This window comes from Rhinolophus sinicus, chromosome X, assembly GCF_036562045.2.
Source record: "Rhinolophus sinicus isolate RSC01 chromosome X, ASM3656204v1, whole genome shotgun sequence".
Lineage (NCBI taxonomy): Eukaryota > Metazoa > Chordata > Mammalia > Chiroptera > Rhinolophidae > Rhinolophus > Rhinolophus sinicus.
In genome coordinates, this window is record NC_133768.1 from 83,530,237 (window position 1) to 83,545,013 (window position 14,777).

A 14,777-nucleotide genomic window follows, 5' to 3' on the forward strand; every position below is an offset into this window, starting at 1 on the left:
TATAAGTGAGATCATATTGTATTTGTCTTTCTCCGACTGACTTATTTCACTTAGCATAATGTTCTCTAGATCCATCCATATTGTTGCAAATGGTAAGATTTCAAAATTCTTTATACCCAAGTAACACTACATTATATAAATGTACCACAGTTTCTTAATCCAGTTGTCCACCTATGGGCATTTTGGTTGTTTCCAAGTCTTGGCTATTGTAAATAGCACCACAATAAACCTACGGATATATATATATATATATTTTTTTTTAATTAAATTTATTGAGGTGACAATTGTAGTTTACGGTAGCCAAGACATGGAAACAACCAAAATGTCCTTCGATAGATGAATGGATGAAGAAGTTGTGGTATATATACACAATGGAATACTATTCGGTGGTAAGAAAAGATGATATAGGAACATTTGTGACAACATGGATGGATCTTGAGAGTGTAATGCTGAGCATATATTTTTTTGACTTAGCATCTTGGATTTCTCTGGATAGATACCTAAGAGTGGAATTGTATTACTGATTTCTATTTGCTCATTTTACTTCAGTGCCTACTGGAATTAGGGTACTAATGAATTCTCTGTTAAATGTTTAAGGATAAAAGGGCAAATTATAAACCATAGCATTATTACATTTCAGGATTGAGGAAAACCCTAATGATATATGTTTCAACCTCTTATGTGAGGCTTGGATCAGTCCCCTGTACAGGAACCCTGGCAAGCTAATTTAATTTAAGTTGGATTAAATGAAACATAATATTTAGAGGGAAGGATGTTGAACTATTTAGACACCTGACAGGAAACAGATGATACCCTCTGAAGACAAATTTGAGAAGAGTTTAATTAATGGATATTTACATATTTATGGGGAAGGATATAGATACTAGCAAGAGATAGTGAAGTACGCAGAGGATAGAAATAATATGGAATTGTGTGTAAGGAAAAATAATTTTCCCTCTACCCTTCTAGGTTCTTGGCTCCTGTAATTAAAAGATAGATTAACAGGAGAAAAAAAGAAATTTAACAATATGTATACCTCCTGTATATGTGTGTTGAATGAACTCTCAAACAGTCTAGAAGCTTTGGCTAGAAATAGATGATAACAATTTATTCAAGAGTCTTTAGGGTTTGCACACCAGAAACACACATAGGCAATACCCAGAGTATTCCAAAGAAGAAACAAAAATTAAGACTTTTTATAGTAAAGAGTACATTCTTGAGAAGAATCTGTCCTGAATTCTTAACCTGTGAATTGGTCCAAGATGGTAATCCTCTAGATGACCAGTGGTCTGAATAACGGATGTCAGGTGGTCTGAATATGTGACCATTCTTTCCTTATTATCAGAGGATAATCAAAGGCTTGTCTGGAGGTCTGATGTATATCCAGGCATTAACTCAGAACTGGAATGTTCAAAAGTTTAAGTTTCCAGGCTTGTCAAAACAAAAATAGAATTATTTCCTCATGCCCAACCTACTTGATTTTAGTAATTTAACAGCTTGACTATAGTGACTTAGTTTTATTTCTTCACTGTATACCTCACATGGGAGAGACCAAATAAAACTGAGAAACTTCCCAATATGGCCCAATTTGCCACCTTATATACCATCTCCAGCTAAGGACAAATGAAGATGTGGTGGTGAGAGGCAGTTATGGGAGGTTACCTGGTAAACAAGTAAACAAGTAAAACACAGTAAACAAGGATAAGGTTGTTATGCAAATTTAAGTCTTTGCCTTCTCCATTGATGAGAGCTCCTATATGCAAGCACACTTAGGAATGATTTCCCTAGTTCAGGTTAAGATGGCACAGTTGGTAAACACTTTGTTCACTAACAACCACATCAAAATTACAACTGAACTACAAAACAACCATCATTGAGAATTGCCTGAAATCTTACTGAACCAAAGCCTGACAACTAAGGCCATACAGAAAAAGCCATCTGGAGACTGGTGGGAGGTGCAGAGATGCGGAATGGGCTGGTCCCACACCCACATGTGACCATTAAAAATCAGGAGGGATGTCTTGGTTGCAGAGGCTCCTCCCAGAGGAGAGATGGAGCCTAGCCCCTGCACAACCCAGGGTTCCAGTGCCAGGGAGAGTAGTCCCCATAACTTCTGGCTATGAAAAACAGCACAGATTATGTTTGAGTGATACTGAGGGAGGCTGGAACCCCAGGTACTCCTTGTAAAGGGACCACACACAAACTTATTCAACAACAGAATCACTGGCTGAGATCCAGTGCTGGGGCAGCAGCTGGAGAGGCAGCAGGGACGTATGGTGGGGAACTAAGTTGTCTGGTTTCAAGAGAAAGGCTTTAAGGACAGCTTTCTCCTGGACAGAGAAGCTGGCAGAGGCCATTTTTTCTTTGTGGAGCCCCCCTTCCCAGCATATAGACAGAGGTACCACCATATCTGAGTCTCCATCAAGCTGGCTAATGCCTTTCATTTACCAAACCCTGATGATTCTGAGACCCTTTAACTGGCTTATTCAAACAAATCACCTGCCTTGGCTTATGATGCAGACTTTCCTAGGGTCTCACAAAGGTTTGCAGAATCCAGACAAGCAACATCTGGCTTGAGCATGTCCCATATCATGGCTGAGCAGCCCTAAGCCCAGCTCTAGCAGCAGCCAGCCTTGGTTCATGGCTTGGCCTTTTGAGGCACTTCCAAGCATGGCACAAGCAGTGGCCATCTGCAAATTGCTTTATGGGTCCTGCCAGTTGGCCACAAGTGGGGCACGGGCTGTGGCTGAACCTGACTAGCAGCATGGCTCACCAGGTGGCCCTGGGGTTGGTGCCTGCAGTGGCCAGCTTTGAAAAGATCTAGAGCATCACCCAGCAACTTCCAAGGATGAAATACCCAAGGGGCAGATTGTGCAGGCAACAGAGCAATGCTGAGGCAGATCCTGCTCTGTAGGGTCATCCCTTGAGCCACAATTCCTCCACTGTAGCCATGGCCAGTCCTCACAACAATTGAGCCTGTGTGTCCGTCCCTCTCACTGACATGCAAATAGCAAACAAGTTTCAACTATGAGAGGGAGGCACACACAACACACACAAGGGACACACCTGGAGAGCATGGCTCAGGTGACAAGGGAGACTGCCTCTGAAGCTGACAGCAAAACTACTACATAAGGCTGTACTACAAAGAACAGGACACATAGCAGCCGTACCTAATATATAGAAACAAACACAAGGAGGCGGCCAAAATGGAGAGACAAAGAAACATATCTCAAATAAAAGAACAGAACAAAGCAAGCTCTAGAAAAATAATTAAACAAAATGGAGACAAGCGATTTACCAGAGTCACAGAGTTCCAAACACTGGTTATAAGGATGCTCAATGATCTCAGAGAGAACTTCAACAAACAGATAGGAAACATAAAAATGGAGATAGAAAACATGAAAAACAACCAGTCAGAAATAAAGAACACAATAAGTTAAATGAAGAATACGTTACAGTAAATAAACAATAGATTAGATGAAGCAAAGGAATGAATCACCAATTTAGAAGATAAGGTAGCAGAAAACACTCAATCAGAACAGAAAAAAAAATTCTTCCAAAGTGAAGAAAGTTTAAGGGGCTGAGGACATCAAGTGTGCCAACATTCACATCATAGGGTTACCAGAAGGAAAAGAGAGACAGCAAGGAATTGAAAGTCTATTTGAAGAAATAATGACAGAACACTTCTCTAACTTGGCAAAGGTAATAGATATACAAGTCCAGGAAGTGCAGAATCCCAAACAAGATGAACCCAAAGAGGCCAATACCAACATGCATCACAATGAAAATGCCAAAGGTTAAAGACAAAGAGAAATCTAAAAGCAGCAAGTGAAAAGCAGTTAGTTACCTACAAGGGAGCTCCCACAAGACTATCAGCTGATTTCTCAACAGAAACTTTGCAGTCCAGAAGATACTGGCACAAAATATTCAAAGTTATAAAAAGGAAGGACCTACAACCAAGATTACTCTACCCAGCTAAGCTATAATTTGGCATTGAAGGACAGAAAATTATCTTTACAGACAGAAAAACACTAAAGGGGTTTCATCACCACCAAACCAGTATTACAAGGAATCTTAGTGGGACTTCTTTAAGATGAAAATCATATATATATATATATATATATATATATATATATATATATATATATATATATATATATATGAATAATAAAATGGCAATAACTACATACCTATCAATATTTACTTTCAATGTAAATGCATTAAATGTTCTAATCAAAGTGTACAGGGGGCTGAATGGATAAGAAAACAAAACTCTTACATATGCTGTCTACAAGAGACTCATTTCAGATAGAAAGACACAAACAGACTGAAAGTAAAGGGATGGGAAAGGAAATTTCATGAAAATGGAAACAAACAAAGAAAAAAGAAAACAACTTGGGGTAGCAATACTTATACCAGACAAAATAGACTTTAAATCAAAGACTATAACAAGAGACAAAGAAGGACCTAGTAATCCCACTTCTGGGTATTTAACTGAAGGGATCCAAAATGCTGCTTTTATGGGATGTGCTCGTTCATATGTTTATTGCATTATTATTTATAATAGCCAAGATATGAAAGTAACCTAGTTGTCCTTGAATGGATGAATGGATATAGAAGAGGTGGTACATACATACAGTGGAATATTACTCAGCTGTAAAACAGAATTAAATTTTGCTGTCTGCAGCAACATCGGTGGACCTAGAGGGTACTGTGCTGAATGTAGTAAGTCAGACAGTGAAAGACAAATGTCATATGATTTCACTTATAAGTGAAATCTGAAAAACAAAATAAACATACAAATGAAACAGAAACAAACACATAGATACAGAGAACAGTTTGATGGTTGCCAGATGGGAGGAAGTTGGGGGTGGGTGAAAAGAGGAAAAGATTAGAAAGTACAAATTGGATGTTAAGAAGTTGTCATGTGGATGTAGGGTACAGTATAAGGAGTCTAGTCTATACTATGATAATAACTATGTATAGTGCTAGGCGGATACTATTCTAATCAGGGTGATACCTTCTTAAATTATATAAATGTGCAAGCATTATGCTGTACACCTGAAACTAATATGAAATAATATTGAAAGTCAACTCTAACTGAAAATTTAAAAGAGAGGGGAAGATAAAGAAGAATAAGAAGTTCAAGTTTCCAAGTATAAAACAAATAAGTCTTAGGGATGTAATAAACAGCTTAGGAAATATAGTCAATGATATTGTGATAGCGTGGTAGTTGGCAGTTGGTTTCTGGACTTATCATTTTGATAACTTCTTTAGCATTGGGAATTTATCAGTAATATTGTAATAACTATGTATACCGCCAGGTGAGTACTGTTGAATAAGTATGATGTACACCTGAAATTAATATATGTTGTGTATATGTATGTTAGGTATAATTAAATAAAAATCTTTAAAAGAAGCAAAATGATTTCCCTTATTAATGTAAATGTCTCTTACAAGAAGGTAACTTTTACTCAGATTTAGAGCTTTTCTTCTGTCTCCTTTTTCTTAAAAAATAGCCATCCTAAAATAATCCTTATGCCAAAAAAGGCATTTTGGGGGTGGTATGTTCTGTTCCCCCTCAGAACCATTACCTTTCTTTGACCTGAAGGAACAAGGGGGAGAGAGGAGTTCCTGGGACTCCTGGAGGGTAGCTTAAAGAGAACATCTACTGGTTTAAACTGCAGCCTTGGAAAGAGCAACAAAACTATAGCCAACCTGAGAACAAGAAGGGGTGAGCACCAAAATAAAAGGATGCCCTCCTCCTCACCCCCATGTTCCTCCTCCATTCTCTCTCCAATGATTTTCATAGACCAAAACCAACTGGAAGCCATAGGGCAAGGGGGTATAGTTAATGCAGTACATGGAGGTCAGCTTTGTATGGCAGGGAGCAGAGTAAAAGTGGGCTGAAAGATGTAAACAGGAGGTATTCAGCATGGAGATAACAATCTCTTTCTACCTAGACTCCATCAGAGCATGTTTAGATTGCACTAAGTAGTTTTGAACAAAAGACCCTGAATAAGCAAATGTGTTCAAAGAAAGAAAACCAATAAAATGAAAGAACTCAAAATCATTCCATACAAAAATGCCTACCGAATGCATTAAGTTGCTGGCTACAAAATCAATGTACAGAAGGCCATCGAATTCCTATATACTAACAATGAAATCTCAGAAAAAGATATAAAAAAAGAAAACAATCCTTTTGCAATTGCAACAAAAAGAATTTAATACCTAGGAATAAACTTAACCAAGGATGCAAAAGACCTATACACTGAAAACTATAAGACATTTTAAAAAGAAGTTTAAGAAGACAAAAACAAATGGAAAGATATTCTGTGTTCATGGATTAGAAGAATCAACATAGTTAAAATGGCAATATTACCCAAAGTAATATACAGATTTAATGCAATCCCTATCAAAATCCCAATGGCATTTTTAAAAGTAATAGAACAAAAAAGTCATCACATTTTTATGGAACCACAAAAGACCCTGAACAGGCAAAGCAATCCTGAGGAAAAAGAACAATGCTGAAGGTATCACACTCCCTGACTTCAGCTTGTACTACAGGGCATCCGTAATCAAAACAGCATGGTATTGGCAGAAAAACAGACACATAGACCAATGGAATAGAATTGAAAACCCAGAAATAAAACCACATAAATATGGACAGATATTTGACAAAGGAGCCAAAAACATACAATGGAGAAAAGACAGCCTTTTCAATGAATGGTGCTGGGAGAATTGGAAAGCCACGTGCAAAAGAATGAAACTAGACTGCTCTATGTTACCGTGTACCAAAATGAACACAAAATGGATCAAAGACCTAAACATGAGACCTGAAACAACAAACTGCATAGAAGAAAACATAGGTACTAAACTTATAGACCTTGGATTCAAATAGGATTTTATGAATTTGACCTCAAAGCAAGGGAAATAAAAGCAAAAATAAATGAATGGGACTGCATCAAACTAAAAAGCTTCTGTACAGCAAAAGAAACCATCGACAAAATAAAGAGGCAACCAACCGAAGGGGAGAAGATTTTTGCAAACAACGTCTCCAATAAGGGGCTAATATCCAAAAAATATAAGGAACTCATACAACTCTATAACAAAAAAACCCCACAAACAATCCAATGAAAAAATGGGCAGAAGATCTGAAGAGACATTTTTCTAAAGAGGACATACAAATGGCCAATAGACATATGAAAAAATACTCACCATCATTAATCATCAGAGAAATGCAAATCAAAACCACAATGAGATATCACCTCACACCAGTTAGAATGGCTATCATCAACAAGAAATTTCATGTACTGGTAAAAAGAAAGTACGATATTTATGCATCATAGAACTCCAAGAACTCTTTGTCGTTGCAAGTTCATGGTAAGTTCTACAAAACTGACTGTCATATTCCAGGGCATTATTTTGCATGGGGATATTGTTACTGATTTCCAGAGCAGCACTTTTAAATCATAAGCATAAATAAAAGAATTAAAAACACTTACATAGATACAGAATTAGTACTACCCATATAATGTACATCCTTATTTTTCCCTTACAAATTTGGGCAAAAATGTGTGCATTATACATGGCAAAGTATGGTATTAAATTTGGTTATTCTCTCTTGCTAATCTGTCTCATGCTTATTTGATTATCAGACCAGTCAAAAGAACCTTGAGGTAGTAGAAAGTTTATTCTTCCCCCACACAACCCTGCGCAGAATAAGAGTTATTACTCAAAATAACTTTTTATGGGATATCTATAGGATAGGGCAATCTGCTAATTACTGGACATCTCTTCTTATCATCATGCAAACAACCTTCCTTCCCTATGAAGAATCCCCAACGTGCCTTACCTCATCCTTAGCTCAGAATGTCATATATGCTGCATTTTCCCTTTCTGTCTCTGAGCCTCTCATGGGTGTAGGATCTCTGACTCTTCTATGTCTGTGGGGTTCCTATACCTACATATATAAATAAATTTGGTTATTTTATCTTGTCAACCTAATTTGTCTCATGTAGATTTAATTATTACACCTGTTGAAAGAACCTAGGAAGGAAGAGAAAAGTTTCTTCCTCCCCCACAACATAAATTGGGAGGTTGGATTAGAAGACTTTCTGAAGCCATTCCAATCCTGGAATACCTCTGATTCTTCAGCAAAATCATGTGTAATATCATTAAAAATATAACCTTATTAGTTAAACATCTGCCTTAAAGAGCCAATGACTATCTTGTAGGCTACAGACTGCCCAGATATTATTCTTGACCCTTAGGTAATTGAAAAAGCACACTCTGAAGACTCTTTGTAATTATACTATGTTCCCCACCATCTATCATCTTGCAACTGTTACCAAAGTCTCGCTACTCTATATGCATAGAAGCCAATATTATGCCATTTGCTTTTGAGAAAAGAAAAAAAAACACTATACTGTAAAGTCAATCAGGAAAGAGATAGGAGGAAGAACTCAAATCTTTCACCCTGATCCAGGGTTCAGAGTGAAATTTAAGGGATTGAGGGAAATAGGCTGGTTTGCAGAAGCACTGCTGGAGGCGGCTTTCAATTGGAGGGCTTTGGAAATTAGCCATTTATGGTAAGATATGGTAAGGGGCTTCAGCACTGGATTTTCCTGACAATGTACCCTTCACTTCTGAAAGGGTTCCAGTTTTCAGGTTTCAGTCATGTCCTGGTCCTTTGGTTCCATGGAGGGAGCAGAGAAACTTTGATTCTAGGTGTTATTGGACATCAAAATTCTCTCTTCTGCACAAGCTTTGGCTGCATGACTTGTGGTTTTGTTGTTGTCTCTGTAACACAATTCAGTATCTTGTTAGAAACAGTATAAAGCCAGTTTGAGCTGGGTCTGTGGTTACAGTACTAACTCCTCCTCCACTTTCATTTTATTCAATGGAAACTCATGGAGCAATTGCCATAGTTTGCTGTTTAATAGTAAGCTCTACAGTTATATAATTCCAATTTAAGATTTAAGGTCAGCCTCCTACTAGCTGTCTGATTTTGGACAGACTACTTAGCTTCTTAGAGCCTGGGTTTTCTTCACTGTAAAATATGGATAATAAAAATATCCTTTACCTCACAGTGTAATCGAAAAGATTAAATGAGGCATTGTTTGCAAAATTCCTGACATACAGTAAACTTTGAATAAATATTAGCACTTATTAGATCATACATCAATAATATGTCATGTAATACGTTATTATTGTAAAACTGTTTCCTGAGATGCTTGTTTACTTTGGGTGCAGCAGGTTTTCACATTCCCTTCACAGAAGCCTACACTCTCCAGTTAATTCTGGAGGATTTCTGCAGGGATTGTAAATCTGCTGGAAAAAAGGAAAATAGGTAATCTCTATTTCCATGAGAGACATCTTCTTACAAGGCCACCCCCATCACAGAGTAAGTCATGAGAAACTATGCAGCAGGAAAGCAGTCCTGGGTGGTTCCTACAGCTATGTGGAGGAAGCCTTGTCAAAGAAGGGATTCTTGCCTCCTTGCAGCCAAGACTGAAGGATATACGTAGATTTTCATATGAATAAAACTCCAGAAAATAGCCAGCTACAAAAGGCCTGGCTGCTCTTCGATCTGTGGAACAAGAGCTCATAATAAAGAAAAAAAAAAGAAAGAAATATCACTTTCCCAGGCTTTCTCTATTTAATAAAAGGAGTTTTCAAACTTGTTTTAGCTTCAAATAATTTCTTTTTTCTTTTTTTTTTTAATTAAATTTATTGGGGTGACAATTGTTAGTAAAATTACATAGATTTCAGGTGTACAATTCTGTATTACATCATCTATAAATCCCATTGTGTGTTCATCACCCAGAGTCAGTTCTCCTTCCATCACCATATATTCGATCCCCCTTACCCTCATCCTCCACCCCCCCACCCCCCGCCCCCTTTAACCTCTGGCAACCACTAAACTATTGTCTGTGTCTATGAGTTTCTGTTTCTCATTTGTTTGTCTTGTTCTTTTGTTGTTTTTGGTTTATATACCACATATCAGTGAAATCACATGGTTCTCTGCTTTTTCTGTCTGACTTGTTTTGCTCAGCATTACTCTCTCAAGATCCATCCATGTTGTCACAAATGTTCCTATATCATCTTTTCTTACTGCCGAATAGTATTCCATTGTGTATATATACCACAACTTCTTTATCCATTCATCTATCGAAGGACATTTTGGTTGTTTCCATGTCTTGGCCACTGTAAACAAAGCGGCAATGAACATTGGAGCACACGTGTCTTTATCTCTAAATGTTTTCAGATTTTTTGGGTAGATACCCAGGAGAGGGATTGCTGGGTCATATGGCAATTCTATTCATAATTCTTTGAGGAACCCCCACACTGCCTTCCATAACGGCTGCACCAGTCTGCATTCCCACCAACAGTGTATGAGGGTTGCTTTTTCTCCACAGCCTCTCCAACATTTGTTATTATTTGTCTTGTTGATGATCGCCATTCTGACTGGGGTGAGGTGATATCTCATTGTGGTTTTGATTTGCATTTCTCTGATGATTAGTGATGTACTTCAAATAATTTCAATTAGCACTTTTGAGGGAGCTTAATGTAAATACCAATTCTGTTATAGTGTAGAGCCAGTTGATTATCCATTGTATGAAGTGCTAAATGCTTCTCTTTGTGGGAAGAGGGAAAACAGGCACTCTTGTTTGGACTTCTGTTCTGGTTCCCACCAAATACATTGAGCCTTATCTTCCTCTTATTCATCCACCCAACCCCAAATGAAAATTGATTTTTTTATGGGTGGTATTCAATGCAGGATAAGGAAAGACAACTTAAGGGTAGGTTGACAGATTCATCCCATTTTGTCTACTCCAGTTTTAACACTGAAAGTTCTGGGAACCCTCTCAGTCCTGGAAAAACCAGGGTGGTCACTCTAACTGGTCCTATCAGGAAACATTATTCAGGAAACCATGGGTTAAATACCCTGGGAAAAATCTTGGCAGGTTGAAGGGCAGTGTCTCCATATCTGTTGATCCCCTAGACCACAGTGAAACAAAGTTCTTGAGAAAAAGTGAATAAGCTGAAACACCAATTGGAGGAGAAATAATATTGATAATGATGAGGAAGAAGTACAAGAGGATGAGGAGAAAGAATCACAGCTAGTATTTATTAAACACTTTCTATATGCCAATGTCCATGTTGTTATTTTATAGATATCACCTAATTCAATCCACTATTATAATCCTTGTTTTATGGATGAGAAAACAGGCTCAGTGAGCCTTGGTGACACGCAAGCTCAAGTCGAGCCAGGATTCAAAGCCATGTCTTTTTTACTCCAAAGTGTACACTCTTATTGCCTTATTTATTGAGTGCTTCCTATATTCCAAACCCTGTGCTATACCTCTGGAATAGAGCAGTGAGCAAACTACACTTGATCCCTACCCTCTTGGAGCTTCAATCTGTGTTAGAATGACACATATAAAAATTGGACTTTTTGTTTTGTTTTGAAACCAGTAAAGTTGCATGAATGCCACTATACTACTGTGAATCAGAATTCCAGAGAGAGAGAAGTGTGATGTTTCTGTTTTTAAAAAATATTTTTATTAAAATATAACAAACATACAACATTATATTAGTTTCAGGTGTACACCATAGTTATTCAACATTTATACACCTAAAGAAGTGATCACCATGATAACTCCAGCCAACATCTGACACTGTACCACACGATCACAATACTATGGACTATACTCCCTATGCTGTACATTATATCCCCATGACTTATTTGTTTTATACCTGGAGATTTGAACCTCTTATTCCCCTTCACCTCCCCCCCCTTTTAATTTTTTTTAAAATTTTTATTGATTACAGTTGATATTCAATATAATTTTATATTAGTTTCAGGTGTGCAGCATAGTGGTTAGACATTTGTATAATTTAAGAAATGATCCTCCTGACTAGTCTAGTATTTATCTGTCACTATACATAGTTATTACCATATTATTGACTGTATCCCCTATGCTTTACTTTATATCCCCTTGACTGTTTTGTAATTATTAGTTTCTACTTAATCCCTTCACCTTTTACACCCTGCCCCAACCCCCTCCCATCTATCACCCCAACAATTCTCATACCTATCTGACACCATACATAATTATTACAATATTACTGACTATATTCCTTATTTTATACTGTACATCCCTATTATTTCTGAACAACAACCAATTTGTATTTCTTAATCCCTTTCCATTTCACTCATCCCCAACTCCCCTCCCATCTGGCAACCATCAAAATGTTCTCTGTATCTATGAGCTTGTTTCTGCTTTGTTTGTTTATTTTGTTCTTTACATTCCACATATAAGCAAAATCTCATTACATCTGTCCTTCCCTGTCTGACACTCCACTCAGCACAATTCCCTACAGGTCCATTCATGCCATCACAGACAGCAAGAACCCATTCCCTTCCCTGTCTGAGTACTATTCCATTGTATATGTGTACTACATCCACTTTATCCATTATTTCACCGACAGACACCCAGGTTGCATCTACATCTTGCCCATAAACAATGCTGCAATGATTGATTTAAAGTCTGTTTTGTCTGGTTTAAGTATTGCTACTTCAGATTTTTTTTAAATTTCCATTTTCATGAAATACATTTTTTCATCCCTTTACTTTCCATCTGTGTGTGTCTTTCAATCTAAAGTGAGTCTCTTTTAGACAGCATATGTAAGGATCTTGTTTTCTTATCCATTCAGCTTTCCTATGTCTTTTGAGTGGAGCATTTAATCCATTTACATTGAAAGTAGTTGTTCATAGATATGTAGTGATTGCCATTTTATTATTTTAATCTTTTTTATGTCTTAAAAAAGTCCCTCTAATGTTCCTTCTAATACTTGTTTGGTGGTGATGAACTCCTTTAGCTTTTACTTGTCTGGGAAGCTCTTAATCGACCCTTTGATTCTAAACGATAGTTTTTCTGTGTAATCTTGGTTGTAGGTCCTTGCTTTTCATCATGTTGAGTATTTTGTGCTGATCCCTTCTGGCCTGCAAAGTTTCTGTTGAGATATCAGCTGACAGTCTTATGGGAACTTCCTTATAAGTTACTAGTTACCTTTCTCTTGCTGCTTTTAGGGTTCTCTCTTTGTCGTTAACCTTTGCAATTTTAATTATAATGTGTCTTGATGTGGGCCTGTTTGGGTTCATCTTGTTTGAAACTCTCTGCACTTCCTGGACTTGTATGTCTGTTTCTTTTGCCAAGTTTTCAGTTATTATTTCTTCAAACAAGTTCTCAGTCCCTTGCTTTCTCTCTGTTCCTTCTGGTACTCCTATGATGATGTCATGGAAGCCTCTTAAACTATCCTTATTTTTTTGGATTCTTTTTTTTTTTCTTTTTGCTGTTCTGATTGGGTATTTTCTGACACCTTGTTTTCCAAATCACTGATGTGATCCTTTGCTTCATCTAGTCTGCAGATGATTCTTTCTTGTGCATGCTTCATTTTAGTTATTGTATTCCTCACTTCTGACTGGTTCTTTTTTTTTATGGTTTCTATGTCCTTTTTTAATGCTTTCTATTACTTCGTTAAAGTTCTCACTAAGTTCCTTGAGCATCATTATAAACATTGTTTTGAAATCTGTATCTTGTAGTTTGCTTGCCGCCATTTTATTTAGTTCTTTTTCTGGAGTTTTCTCCTGTTATTTCACTTGGGAAGTATTTGTTTCCACATTTTGACTGCCTCTCTTTTTGTTTCTATGTATTAGGTAGATCTGTTGCATCCCCCCCAGTTTTGGCCAGGTGAGGCTCAGTGGCATAGTCTTTCCTAATCACCTCTGCAAGGCAGTCCAATAGCATCCCTTGTGTGGGTTGAGTGTGACCTCCTGTTATAGTTGAGCCTTGGTTGCTATTGGTACATTAGTGGGTGGAATTGACCCTCAGTCTGATTGGCTGTGGGGGTTTGGCCACATTCACAGCTTATAGGCTGCTCTTCAGGGGGCTTACCTTACTGAGTGAGATTTGCCCCGGAAGGCTCTGGTGCCTGTTGAGAACACCCTTTGGGTGTGCCACTTTTGGGGCTAATTGCATCATGCTATGCTGTGGTCTGAAGCCAATCGCTAAGTATGTTTGTTCTGGGGCCTCTCACAAGGGCTCCAGTGTAGGCCCAGGTCACCCACTGCCTGTGACCTGCCGGGAACTACTTGGTAAAAGCTACAAGGCTATTTGTGATTGTTCCCTGGCTGTGCTAAACCTGGAGGCATGTGGGAGAGGCCACACTGTGAACTGAGGACATCTACCACCAGTACTGGGACTGGGGTATCTCCACAAAAACCCAGGACACCCTGAGGCCTGCTGCCATCTGCCAGGTCCCTTAAGGTTCAGCCACTGATAAAGTCTTGCAGTATATAAGTTGAGTGAGCCAGGCTCTCAGGGTGTCACTAAAGTGAGAAGAGTTATTGTCACCAGGTTAATGAAGCCCTAAGTGAGTGCCTGGGAGTAAGAGTCTGTATGCAGGCCCTTAAAGAGGATACCTGGGTTTCCTGCCACATTCTGTCCCATCTGGATGGTTGGAGTCCCTACTGTTTTTCATAGCCAGATGTTGTAGGGGATCCTCTTCCTGGCACCAGTACTCTGTGCTGGGGAGGTCAATGAGGGGCTGGGCTCCCTTGCTCCTCTGGGGCAAAACTCTATGGTCAAGATACCCCTCCTTGTTCTCAACCACCACAGGGAGATTTGGGGTTAGCCAGTTCCGTGTCTTTGCCCCTCCTACAAGTCTCAATATCATTTCTTCTTTATATCCGTATTTATAAAACTTCT